Source organism: Barbus barbus, assembly GCF_936440315.1.
Source record: "Barbus barbus genome assembly, chromosome: 12".
Classification (NCBI taxonomy): domain Eukaryota; kingdom Metazoa; phylum Chordata; class Actinopteri; order Cypriniformes; family Cyprinidae; genus Barbus; species Barbus barbus.
This window is the reverse complement of record NC_136740.1, coordinates 7,247,808-7,261,886: the sequence shown is the minus strand read 5'-3', so window position 1 is coordinate 7,261,886 and position 14,079 is coordinate 7,247,808.

Sequence of the window (14,079 nt, the reverse complement as noted above, 5' to 3'; positions counted from 1 at the left end):
GCAGACGACTTAAACGAGTTCTTTTGTCGTTTTGAACGATCACCCCACACCCGCCCAGAACACCCCTCCACACAACCATTCACACCTCCGGCAACCCCTCTCTCCCCCACACCTACAATTCAAATCAGCGAAGATGATGTGTGCCAGGTCTTCAGGAAGAACAAAAGAAGGAAAGCATCTGGTCCAGATGGTGTGTCACCAGCCTGCCTAAAAATCTGTGCTGATCAGCTAGCCCCCATCTTCACACAGATCTTCAATAGTTCACTGGAGCTCTGTGAAGTCCCCTCATGCTTCAAACGCTCCACCATCATCCCCGTCCCAAAGAAACACAAAATTACTGGACTTAATGACTACAGACCTGTGAACCCTAACGTCTGTAGCCATGAAATCATTCGAAAGACTGGTTTTGGCTCATCTGAAGGACATCACTGGACCCTTACTGGACCCCCTGCAGTTTGCCTACAGAGCAAACAGGTCTGTGGATGATGCAGTCAACATGGGACTGCACTTCATCCTGCAGCATCTGGACAGACCAGGGGCTTATGTGAGGATCCTGTTTGTGGACTTCAGCTCTGCGTTTAACACCATTATCCCAGAAACCCTTCAAAATAAACTAACTCAGCTCTCTGTCCCCACCTCAGTCTGCCAGTGGATCAACAGCTTCCTGACAGACAGACAGCAGTTAGTAAAGCTTGGCAAATTCACATCCAACACTCAAACCATCAGCACTGGAGCTCCTCAGGGCTGCGTTCTCTCCCCACTGCTCTTCTCCCTCTACACCAACGACTGCACATCTAAAGACCCCTCTGTCAAGCTCCTGAAGTTCGCAGACGACACCACACTGATTGGCCTCATCCAGGACGGTAACGAGTCTGCTTACAGATAGGAGGTTAAGGAGCTGGCTGTCTGGTGCAGTCTCAACAACCTGGAGCTTAACACGCTCAAAACTGTGGAGATGATCGTGGACTTCAGGAGAAACCCCCCTGCTCTCCCCCCACTCACCATCATGAACAGCACTGTGACTGCAGTGGAGTCATTCAGATTCCTGGGCACCACCATCTCTCAGGACCTGAAGTGGGATATTCACATTGACTCCATTGTCAGGAAGGCCCAGCAGAGGTTGTACTTTCTTCGCCAGCTGAGGAAGTTCAACCTGCCACAGGACTTACTGAAACAGTTCTACTCTGCCATCATTGAATCCATCCTCTGCACCTCAATAACTGTCTGGTTCAGCCCAGCTACCAAATCTGACCTGTGCACTGTGGAGCTTCTGTCACTACAACAAATTCCTTGTATGTGTAAACATACTTGGCCAATAAAGCTCATTCTGATTCTGATTCTGAATGAGGGAGAGGGACACAAACAAAATATATCTTTCTGATATTAGATTTCCTTTTTTTTTTGTTAAGTCTGATATCAGAAGGTTGCTTCTTAGTCAGAGGATTGTGAAAGGAAAATTTTTTTTGTAAGTCTGTGATTGCTAATATTTTTCACCGGGGTGAAGGAAAATAATAACAATGACAGCACTGGTCCCATAATGGCAAGATTGACACCGCAACGCCTGTTAGCGTGTTCCTCGTGTGTGTTGGAAATCTTGGCGACGCCTACCTTTTCGTTGACCTGCTTCAGCCTAGTGGCGTAGGATTTCACGCAGAGGAAGGTAAATGGAAAACAATTTTGAAATGCCGTTCTCAAGTTTCACAAATACCTGTTCAATAGCTAAAGTTCTCGGCTTATGCTTTCCCTCAGGCAAAATCCCAGCAACCAGTAGCAGTAGTCAATTTAGCAGATAGTGGCAGGGAGAAAAGAGGAGAAGAAGAGTGAGGATGGCCTCCCAATATCAGGATTAATAACAAGTATGGCAGCACGGTGGTGCTGTTGAGTCGATACACCTAAGGGTTTGGCTTTGCTAATTTTAGTAGTAGATTCCTAATTAAATTTTTCATGATGTCATCATTAAAATTGATAGGGTCGATTCAGATTAACTTTTCAGAGGGATATATATTTTGTTATAATATTATAATATTATAATGGTCTTCCTAGTTGGCAGTTAAGTATCAAGATCTTATTGAGGTTTGTCATTAAAATTACAAGCACAATTGCAACTGGACCCAGTATGAAACAGGAACTGTAATTAATTATTGAATTGAATTAGAATTTTCAAATTCGTAATCAATTATGAAATTAAATGACAAATTCCACATCCCTAAATCTAACAGGTTACCAATTCCTTGTGTCATTAGAACCTTCAGAGCAAATTAATCTTTACCATCTCAATTTATAAAGGAAATTTAAAAATTTTCCAGGCCTGAAAATCAAACACATTGATAGCTGATAATTAAGATCTTCATATTATTGTTAAATTATCAGAGCACCCATAATTGTCTCAATCAGTCTATGTTGAATCGGGAGCTGAAATTATTTTAATGAAATGAGTTTAATTTCACATCTGGGATGAGTTATGAAATTAAATTATCAGTTTCAAATATTTCATAGTGATTCACCCGCTGATATCCTTAAAATCATGAGCGCAATTATAATTAAATTAATTATCTTTCTATCACAGCGATGAAATTACGGTCCAACATTAACTGTCTAACTCAAAGGGGAAAAGGCCACTCTTGAATAAAACGCCTTATTTCTTTAAAAATTAGCTGCCTTGCTTAGCAATGGTTTCTCGAAGTCTGCATTTGTTAAAATATTTTCAAATGGGAGGAGAGATATAGCATAAGATGCAAAAGAGAGAGAGGAATGACGTAAACACTCTTAGGGAGTTAAAGTTCAACAATAAAAGAGTTAACTGTCTAACACACACACACTCTCACTGCACACTGCATTGAACCCACAGGCTACAAAATGCTAGGTGCTAATCGCTAGCCTTCAATGCTACCAGCTTGGCTAAGCTTTAATGCTACCTACTAGCTTCAGTTAGCTATGTGCTATGCTATTTGTTTACAAACAGCTTCAAAATGGCGCTCGCGGCTGCGTGTGCGCACTACAAAATTCCCGGTCAGGCTGTTACTATGGTGACACACCCAGTCTCGTGGGTGCGTCTCAGGTTACACAAAACAGCCACACAAGCGCTGTTTAGATTCTTTCCTTTATAGCACAACTACAACTCGTTTAGACCGAATCAAATTAACCCACAGATTAATTATCAATCTAACAGTTTGACCGCGGCGGGCCGTAGTTCTCTGTGTCACTTCACGTGACCACAGAAAAAACACAGTGGATTTTTTTTATCACACTATAACAAAATCAGCACTCCCTCACAGACGCGTTCTGGCCACTCCTTCTGAGTGCCGCACGCTGATTTCACTCTGTGGTGAATCACAAGTGGCAGAAAAATGCATTAAGTTAATGTTTAGAAAAATGCATTAAGTTAATGTTCATTATGCTAAGTTAATGCTCGTTTCAACCTGAGGGAAATCATAGGCACAGAATTATTTTATCTTTACTCTTAAAAGACAAATACCAGTTTCAGCAGATTCAAGAGAATTGTCTTACTGTCTGTGTTTCAATCGGGTTCAGTCCCTTTCTAGGTTGAAGACGTCTCTGCTGAAAACCTTGCTCTCAGTCGAGATCGGTTCTTTCCGGGTTCGCGACGGACCGTGCGCGGATTGGCGGCTTGGGAGGTCGTCGTCACGGGGGTACTCTTCAGTGGTTGGTTGGCTTCGTGCTGACTCGATGACGCTCTCAGGAAGACTTTCTAGTTCTTAGCTTCAGATGTTAGTTTCTCTCAAAGTTTAACTGAGTCTTGGTCTCAGTTGCAATGCTCCGCCGTGATGTTAGTGGCCAGAAGCGCTCTGCAGCGCGTGAGCAGAACGAGAGACGAGCGAGGCGAGCGTGAGCTCTTCCTTTTCAGTTTTCAACTCCAACACAAACTTTTGTTGCGCATCTGTTTTTAACGGGCCGATTTGGGATCCGCCCACGGGCGCCTGATCCAATCGGATTCTTCCTGTGGGGCGTTTGATCCAATCGCAAGTGTTTCTGTGCTGCGTGTTGTGCATACATTATCTTGTTCAGTTATTCATCACATGAAGAAATTATTGAAAGCAAATTCCTATCCGTTATTGTAATCATGCATTGATGAAAACAGATCATTTTCATTCACCATAATATTTTTCATGAGATTAGCTTTCTGACGAAACCAAACACCATGTAACTTTGCATAGCCAAAAATACATGTGAATACAAATGATATTACTCGGTTAAATGCATTGATTAAACGATCCTGAATTCTGCTCAAAATACCAAGGATTTTCCCAAAATAACCACTATATGGAGTCAATATATTGTTGTTGATATGAACTACATTGACGAGAGTGATGTAGTAATGTTCACTGTGAAGCTTACATTGTAATGTACCTGAGAGAAAACAGATTTGACCATATAATTTTCACCAGTAAGAAAAAAGTGTTTTAAAACTTGTTGTTTTGCAGAACGTCACAGTTATATATGACATGAGAATTAGGCCTGAAATTAGGAAGAACATTTGAAGGAAAATATAATTATAGTTTCATAATGATTTTTTTTTCTTCTCAAACCTTGTCTGTGGTGAAAAAACACCCCTGGCCAAATGCCCCAGAGGGCATCACTTCCCACTTTTATAATTACTTGTTTAATTATAATTATAATTATATGTTATAATTATAGTTACCATGTTCTGAATCCGCGCTGCGAGAGCGCCCCTTTGAATCCGCGCTGCAAGAGCACCCTCAGGTGTCCGCGCTGCAAGAGCGCCCTCAGGTGTCCGCGCTACAAGAGTGCCCTCCTGTGTCTCCGCTGGTCCCGTCCAGCTCTCCTTCGTCTCCGCTGGTCCCGTCCAGCTCCGCGCCTCCCATGCGCCCTCTAATGTCCGCGCTGCAAGAGCGCCCTCAGGTGTCCGCGCTATAAGAGCGCCCTCCTGCGTCTCCGCTGGTCCCGTCCAGCTCTCCTTCGTCTCCACTGGTTCTGTCCAGCTCCGCGCCTCCCGTGCGCCTCCAAGAATCCGCTCCTCAAGAGTGCCCCCAATTGTCCGCTCCTCCAGAGCGCCCGGAAGTGTCTGCTTCCAAGTCTCCTGATCCGCCATGGCCTTCCAAGTCTCCTGATCCGCCATGGCTTCCCGAGTCTCCAGTCCCGCCATGGCCCCCCGAGTCTCCAGTCCCGCCATGGCCTCCCGAGTCTCCAGTCCCGCCATGGCCTCCCGAGTCTCCAGTCCCGCCATGGCCTCCCGAGTCTCCAGTCCCGCCATGGCCTCCCGTGTCTCCTGATCCGCCATGGCCTCCCGTGTCTCCTGATCCGCCATGGCCTCCCGTGTCCCCGGATCCGCCATGGCCTCCCGTGTCTCCTGATCCGCCATGGCCTCCCGAGTCTCCAGTCCCGCCATGGCCTCCCGAATCCCCTATCCTGCCATGGCCTCCCAAGGCCCCTGATCCGCCCTGGAGGCTTCCCTGGTCTCCTCCCTGTCCGGGCCTTGCTCCGGTCTCCTCCCTGTCCGGGCCCTGTTCCAGCCTCCAGAGCGCCCGTGATGTGTATGTTACGGTGCGGGACGCACCTTCCGGGAGGGGGGCGATATGTAACATGTCAGTTTCTGTTTAGTTCCCCTTTTGACCTTATTTGGTAGTTCCTATTCTGATTTAGTTAATTAGTAATCATCGTTTAGTCCGGTCACCTGTTTTGAGTTCATTATCTCGTTGTCTCCTTTGTTCCCTGCTCTTTATAAGTCCTCAGTTCTCCTTATGTCTTCGTCAAGTCTTAATGTTATTTTAAATGCAACTACCTGGAGTTTTCGTCTGTTTTTTTTAATAAAGTTGGATTTTGTTTTGGCATTCCTCGTCCGCCTGTCTCCTTTGAGGAAGCATACCGTGACAGAAGACTTGACCCCATCGACTTTATGGAGTTTGCGGATCGCCTCTCTGCCCTGGCTCACCGGGACTTGCCTCTGTTCGAATTCGCGGGGGAATTCAGCAAGATCGCAGAGGAAACGGGGTTTGACGACGCCGCTTTAAACTCCTTGTTCTGGATCGGGGCCAATTACAACCGCCCCGTGGACCTCCCAGACACCACCGGACTCAGCTGGAGGGAAGGGATCCTCCGGTGTCTGGAGAGTGTTCAGTCCCGATCCAGAACCAACCCATCCACCTCCGTGAGCGATCCTGGTAGTTCCAGCCGTCCTCGTCCTCAGGTAGTCCCGCGTGCTCGTAAGTGGAAGTCCAATAGCGCTGATCTGGGATTTAAAATCTTAGACCCATCCATTTCATCTGTCAGGTCAGCACTGAAGTCTCTCCCTCAACGGAACTCACCTCCATCCGTGGTCAAAGCCTGCCCGTGTCCAGAGTGCCCTCAAGAGTCTGCTCCTTGCAAGTATCCACCTGAATCTCCGCTGGTCACGTTCAAATCCACGCTATCCGAGCACCCCCGAGAATCCTCGCTGTCTGAGCGCCGTCAAGAATCCAATTCTCATACCCCAATCAAGAATGCTGATCCCGAGTCCCAAGAACCCTGTCCTCCCACCACGGCTGGAATTACCGACCCCGAACCCCGAGAATCCAGTTCTCAAGCCACGGCCAGGAGTGCCGATCCCGAACCCCGAGAATCCGGTTCTCAAGCCACGGCCAGGAGTGCCGATCCCGATCCCCGAGAATTCAGTTCTCAAGTCACGGCCAGGAGTGCCGATCCTGAACCCCGAGAATCCAGTTCTCAGACCACGGCCAGGAGTGCCGATCCCAAACCCAGAGAGTCCAGTTCTCCAGACACGGCCAGGAGTGCCGATCCCAAATCCAGTTCTCCAGTCACGGCCAAAAGTGCCGATCCCGAATCCCGATAATCCAGTTTTCGAGCCACGGCCAGGAATGCCGGTCCCGACCCCTATGAATCCGCGCTGCGAGAGCGCCCCTTTGAATCCGCGCTGCAAGAGCACCCTCAGGTGTCCGCGCTGCAAGAGCGCCCTCAGGTGTCCGCGCTACAAGAGTGCCCTCCTGTGTCTCCGCTGGTCCCGTCCAGCTCTCCTTCGTCTCCGCTGGTCCCGTCCAGCTCCGCGCCTCCCATGCGCCCACTAATGTCCGCGCTGCAAGAGCGCCCTCAGGTGTCCGCGCTACAAGAGCACCCTCCTGCGTCTCCGCTGGTCCGTTGTCTCCTTTGTTCCCTGCTCTTTATAAGTCCTCAGTTCTCCTTATGTTTTCATCAAGTCTTAATGTTATGTTAAATGCAACTACCTGGAGTTTTCTTCTGTTTCTTTTAATAAAGCTGGATTTTGTTTTGGCATTCCTCGTCCGCCTGTCTCCTTTGAGGAAGCATACCGTGACACTAAATGTGTAGCATTTTAATAAAACTGCTAACGTTACAGCAGCGGGGAATATGAATGTTCATGAGTTATTTTATTTAAATTTGTCTTATTTTAATGTTCCGTTTTTTTGACCTAAAACAGTAGAGACACTGACATTGATCTGTCTGCATTCAAGCGTTTCAGTGGGCTTAAATAGATCACCCTTTACAGCAGATTTAGTTCACAAACAACTGACAGTTTTGACCTAAATATGATTTTCAGTTACAATAATTAATCCTAAAATTTGACATTAGTAACTTACTTTTTGCAGCATCAGTTGCAAAGTTCACTGGATACTCGCTCTAAACAGATCATTTGAATCATTGAGTTGTCGACCCGAGAACAGCTGCAGTTGGATCATTCCAATTTGTGAATGAATCGTTTGTTGCGATTTGCGAACCAATTTAACAGGTTCATTGAAAAGAATCAGTTTGTTCATGAATCAGACACTGCTTCTGCGTCTCGGAGCAAGTGATGTATTATAAGGAGTAACAATATGTTTTATGAAATGTAGTGAATTAAAAAGTACAATCTTATTCTTTAGAATGTAGTGGAGTAAAATTTACTCAAAATAAAACTACTCCAGTAAAGTAAAGATACTTGAAAAATTTACTTGTGTACAGTAACAAAGTAAAGCTACTTCGTTACTGACCACCACTGTCTGTACGATCAAAACTGACAGAGTATTTTTAGTTCTTTTCGAGGTCATAAAGAAAATACGAGACGAGACAGTGCGGGCTTCGACCCCAGGGTTACCTTGTCAACACATCTGTTGATATGATGCAGAACAGAGCTGGTGTAGGTGTTAACTTCTTTGTGGGAGTCCAGTGTGGCCCGGGAAGCAAACAAATTCCAGTCTGTGTCCAGGAACTCCTGCTGTAGTGAGGAGTCTGCTTCTTCTAGCCAAACTTTAACAGTCCTCACAGTGGGTTTCACACGTTTGATGATGGGGGTGTATTTGGGTAGCAGGAACAGGGAGATGTGATCAGATTGTCCAATGTGGGGGAGAGGAGTTGCTTTGTAAGCATCAGGGATGTTTGTATAAACATGATCAAGAGTATTGTCTCCTCTTGTAGGACAAGCAACGTTTTGATGAAATTTGGGGAGAGTAGTTCTCAGACTGGCATGATTGAAATCACCAGCAATAATAAAAACTCCATCCGGGTGTGTTGTTTGCAGCTTATTAACAACAAAAGACAGTTCTTTCATGGCTAGTTTAGCATTAGCATCCGGGGGTACATACACTGCAGCGATTATGGCAGTTGTAAATTCGCGGGGCAGATAAAAGGGTCTGCACTTGATAAAGATGTATTCAATATCAGCAGAACAGTGGGATTTAATAATAATAGCATCGGAGCACCATGATCTGTTTACATAGAGGCAAACACCCCCACCTTTGCTTTTACCGGAGTCCACAGCCGTTCTATCAGCCCTGTAGATGTTGCACCCTTCTAGCTCAATCGCGCTATTTGGAATGGTGTTATTGAGCCAAGTTTCTGTGAAAACCATAATGTTGCAATCTATAAACATTCGCTGAGTGATCCGAAGTCGTAGCTCATCGATCTTGTTTGCCAGAGATCGTACGTTAGCAAGGAAGATGCTTGGTAGAGCTGGACGATGCGGATTGAGCTTTAGCTTAGCCCGCAGGCCGCTCCGCTTACCCCTTCTTTGTTTACGTTTGCAGCGCCGACGACGGGCACTTCCTGTCGGATTGAATGGTTCACTCGAGCCCGGGGACCGGAGTAATTCGGGAGGTAGTAGATGAAGATCTAGTGTTGTATCCACATCGGTGTTTGTGTAGCGAAGTTTGATATCCAGTAGTGTGTGACGGTTGTACGAGGTTAATGCGAAGCTATGATGAATAACTGAACTGAAAATAACTAATAAAATAATAAATAATTTGCAAAAACTGGAGAGACGCTGAGCCTCGCGTTGTTCACACGCCGCCATCTTGGTCATAAAATGGCGAATGCGTCACATTTGAAGTGCGAATGCGTCACAGCGTCATGACGTAAGCTGTCCCAATTCAGGATGCGCCCTCCGAAGACCGCATTCCAAGGCTGATTGCATCACTACGGCACAACTAGGACTGCCGTAATTCAAAAGCGACTTCAAATGCACCCTCTGTTTTCCAGGAAAATGAAGTGTACATCTGATGGACACTTTGCACCCTACCATATCCCAGAATCACTTGCGCGCAGATGATGACAGTGTTTGTATTCAAAGAACCTGGAGGATATGAGAATTCTGTGGGGGAATTCACATTGACATGTAAGTATTGTGTTTTCATTTACTCAAATACCTTGCGAAACCAGCGTTAAAAGCCAGAGTTTTTTTAAAAGCAAAGTCCATAAACAATAAGACAACCATTATATAAGGCAACAGTTTTTCCCTTTGTTGTGTTTTTGTAGTGCTGTCATGCAAGATGTCTACAAATGTTTTAACCAAACTTGAGCACTTAAGTATTTTATATGCATGTCCTGATGTGTTATATTTTTTATGTTAATTGCAAACCTGTCTTAATATTTTTCATAAAGTTTTCAATTTTCTCATGTTTTAGGGCTATTCTGGAGAAGATGAGCCTGCTGGTGAAGTCAAGTCAAGTCACCTTTATTTATATAGCGCTTTTTACAATGTAAATTGTGACAAAGCACTGCACAATATCAAAAAAGGAAAATAATGTGTCAATAAGTTTAAATAGTGTCTTTGCAATCAGGTCAACGATATCACTGGAAATGAAGCATCCCCAACTAAGCAAGCCAGAGGCGACAGAAAGTAGAAAGTACCTACTTTCGGATAAATGAGGCTTACGATTAATCAGAAGCAAATAGAAACACAAAACCAGTCCTAAATGAAAGAAAACAAGTTGACAAAAAGATTGAATCCAATATTTGGTGATAATATAGCATAATGACAGATTTATAAGCAGTTGTTTGGAGTCCGGTCATTTTTGACCAGGAACACAAAAGGCGTGACCGGAGTCCGAACACAACCAGAGGGTTAAAACAAATTGTTCTATACATTACTGAAAGTACTTTTTACAACTATATACACAACATAGCTTAGGTTTATCATCAGAACAATAACATCAGTTTTAAGCCCAGCCCTGCCTCCAGGTCTTTTGGGGTCTTCGGGAGGTAAATCTCTTGGCGGCGAATGGCCAGCATTCATCGTTCACGTCTCAGAAGATCCAGCAGCACTGTCAGGGCCTCCTGGCTCAGCCCAAAACCATTAAAAACCTGTCCAGCGCTGGCACATTCAGCTCTATCCTGCAGTCCAGCGGTCTGGTCTGAGTTAAGGAAAGAAGGAAAAGAGAAATTGTTTACAACTATGACAAAGTAATTAGTAGAATAAATATTGAGGTACTTTAGTAAACTACTTGTAGTAATACCTGTAACGGGCTGAAGAATCACACGACAGGTTGCAGTGCAATAAAGACCCCGGAGGGTGTATTTATTGAGACAAAAGTAGTGGGTGGAAGTGCCCAGTGTTCGGTGATCAAGGTTGCCGGCCGGCTGAGTGCAGGGTGCTCCGTGTCCTGTGCTGGTGTGGCAGGCTGGTCGATCAGCTACTTTCTGTGGGAATGAAAGACACAACATTAGTCGGCTTCTTCCTGAAGTCGTAGCTCACCAATGTCTGTTGTGTCGCGGCTTTTGTAGCCCTCTCCTGATCCTCTTCACCTGGGTTCGATCAGCCCGCCGTGATTGGGAGCAGGTGCATCTCCTTCGTTGCCAGGGCGACGCTGATATGTGCCCGGGACACATGTCACATACCACATTGTGGAAAACTAATCATATTTAAAACCTTAGATGAAGGGATAGTTTGGAACAACTTGAGGGTGAGTAAATGATTACAGCATTTTCATTTTGGGGTGAACTATCCTCTAATTAAAAGTATTATCTTGCATACTCTAATATACTTAAGGTATTGAGAGTAAAAGTAAAGGTATACACTATTGTTCTGAAAAAAAATTGTCAGGATGGTTTGGCATTAATATTACTGCTGCACTACTGTGTATGTTGCATTTTACTTCTGAATATGTTCAAGGTTATTACATTTAAAGTGTTGCCTACTTCATACTGTTGGGTAGTTTAATCTACAACAATGCATTGTTAATGCATTAATGTTGTAAAAGACCATTTTTTGTAGTGTTGCTATCCTATGAGGAAAATAAATAAAATAAAAAACGTAGTATTTCACATTTGTACGAGAATATTTAATGAATGTACTTCATTACAGTCCACCACTGATTATTTTGAAAATGAAAGTAACAACATCTATTGTCAGAATATTAACAAGTTGTTGCTAACTATATCAAAGGCTGCATCTGAAGGACTAGGACTGGTCATACAGAGCACTATTCAGCTGCTACTGAACATTGAGCTGTACAATTCGCTTTTTTTTTTTTTATGCTTACCTGCCTAAAAAAATCGGGTTGCAAACCTGTCTACATATGATCACCATGGTCAAGAAAATAAACTTTATAAAATCGCACCTTTGTAAGATATCAGTCAGCATTTGAACTGCTGTGTGTGTGTATGTGTGTGTGTGTTTTGTAGTTTTTGGTATCATTACATTATTCAAGTAAGCTCCAAGCCAATACCTGCATTTAAAGTTGTAATCCGGCAATTAAGGACGCAGCAAACCAGTGTAACTTACCTGGCCTTGGTCTTAACTAATCAGCATCTCCTCCATTATGACGTAAAACAAAAATTAGCAATTTCGGCTCCACCTATCCTGTCAGGATGGCAGCTCTACTCTCGCACTGTTGCTATGCGACAGGAGCGGCAATCGGGAACACCTGGTGGCGCATTTAGGAAATCAGAATCGGCTTTATTGGCCAAGTGTGCACAAACACGCAAGGAATTTGTTGTGGTTTTTAAGAAGCTCTGGTACATACATACATATCTGACATGAGAACAGAAAAATTTAAATAAGACTTAACAATAATAATAATGTTTAAGAATCTGGAACAGAAGATTTATGTACAGATTTGTGCCTCATTTACACTTTATATATATATATATATATATATATATATATATATATATATATATACAGCTGTTTAGAAAAATATGCATATATATTTACAAAGTACTAGGGAGAGAGTCAATAGTTAGAGATGGGGAATGAATTACAGGCATGAATTACAGGACACAGGTAATAATTCCTGTGTTAGTTGTTTAGGCTGGAGAAAACTTTGGCCAGAGTACGTTCACAAAAAAACTGTTTTTATGCCTAGATGTTCTACTGTACAGAGATCTGTAGCGTCTGCCTGAGGGGAGAAGCCGTAAACAGGTCGTGTCCAGGGTGAGAAGGGTCTGCGATGATATTACCTGCCCATTTCCTCACTCTGGAGTAGTACAAGTCTTGAAGGCTGGACAGGTGGACACCAATGATCCTTTCTGCTGACCTAACAGTCCGCTGCGGTCTTCTTATATCTGATTTGTTGGCTGACCCAAACCATAGAGTTATAGAAGAGCACAGGACCGACTCAGTAACAGCAGAGTAAAACTGTGTCATGTGCGCCTGTGGCAGGTTGAACTTTTTCAATCTCTGATGAGCCTTTTTCATGATGGAGTCGACGTGAGTATCCCACTTCAGGTCCTGGGAGATGGTGGCGCCCAGGAACCTGAATGACTCCACTGCAGTCACAGTGCTGTTCATGATGGTGAGTGGGGGGAGAGCAGGGGGGTTTCTCCTGAAGTCCACTATTATCTCTACAGTTTTGAGGGTGTTGAGCTCCAGTTTGTTGTGACTGCACCAGACAGCTAGCTGATCAACCTCCTGTCTGTAAGCAGACTCGTCACCGTCCTGGATGAGGCCGATGACTGTAGTGTCATCTGCAAACTTCAGAAGTCTGGGCCTTTGGCTTTCCTTATCTTCTATTTCCTGAAGACTTTGCTTACATCTTCCCAGATCTTGATTACAGGCTGAGAAACAGTAGGGGTAGGGAGGGGGAAGGTGTTGATGGCTGTGTTGTGAGACGGTCAGAGTGGGTGTGGGGTGTCAGACCAGGCTTTTGTATTTCAAATCTGCAATAAAACTTGTTCAAGTCCTCAGCCAGTTGTTGATTGGCCTCGGTGCTGGGGGTAGGGGTCTTGTAACTGGTTTCAGGCTTTCAGGCCTTTCCACACAGTCATTGCTTGAAAGCAGTTTTTTTTAGCTTTTCAGAGTAGTTTTTCTTTGCCACTCTTATCTCTCTATTCAGTGTGTATTTGGACTGTTTGTAAAAGGCTTTGTTCCCACTCCTGTGAGCATCCTCTTTGGCCTGGCGAAGCTGTTTGAGTTTTGCACTGAACCAAGATTTGTCGTTGTTAAATGTTAAGTAAGTCTTGGTGAGTACACACATGTCCTCACAGAAACCAATGAAGGACGTCACGGCGTTGGTGAGCGCATCCAGATCAGTAGCTGCAGCCAGTTAGATCAGTAAGTTCGAAGCAGGCCTGTAAATCCTGCTCTGCTTCAACAGTCCATCTCTTTACAGTTTTTTTCTACAGGCTTAGCAGATTTGTTTCTGCCTGTAGGCTGGTAGAAGATGAACCAAACAGTGATCAGAGAGTCCCAGTGTTGCGCGGAGGACAAAGTGATACGTATCCTTTAAAACAGTGTAGCAATGGTCCAGTATATTGCTGTCCCTGGTGGGGCATGTGATGTGTTAATAATAATAATAATAATACATTTTATTTGTAATGCGCCTTTCTTAAACTCAAAGCGCTACAACATGTACAAACAAAATAACAAATCAACCAAAACTACATAATATCAAAATA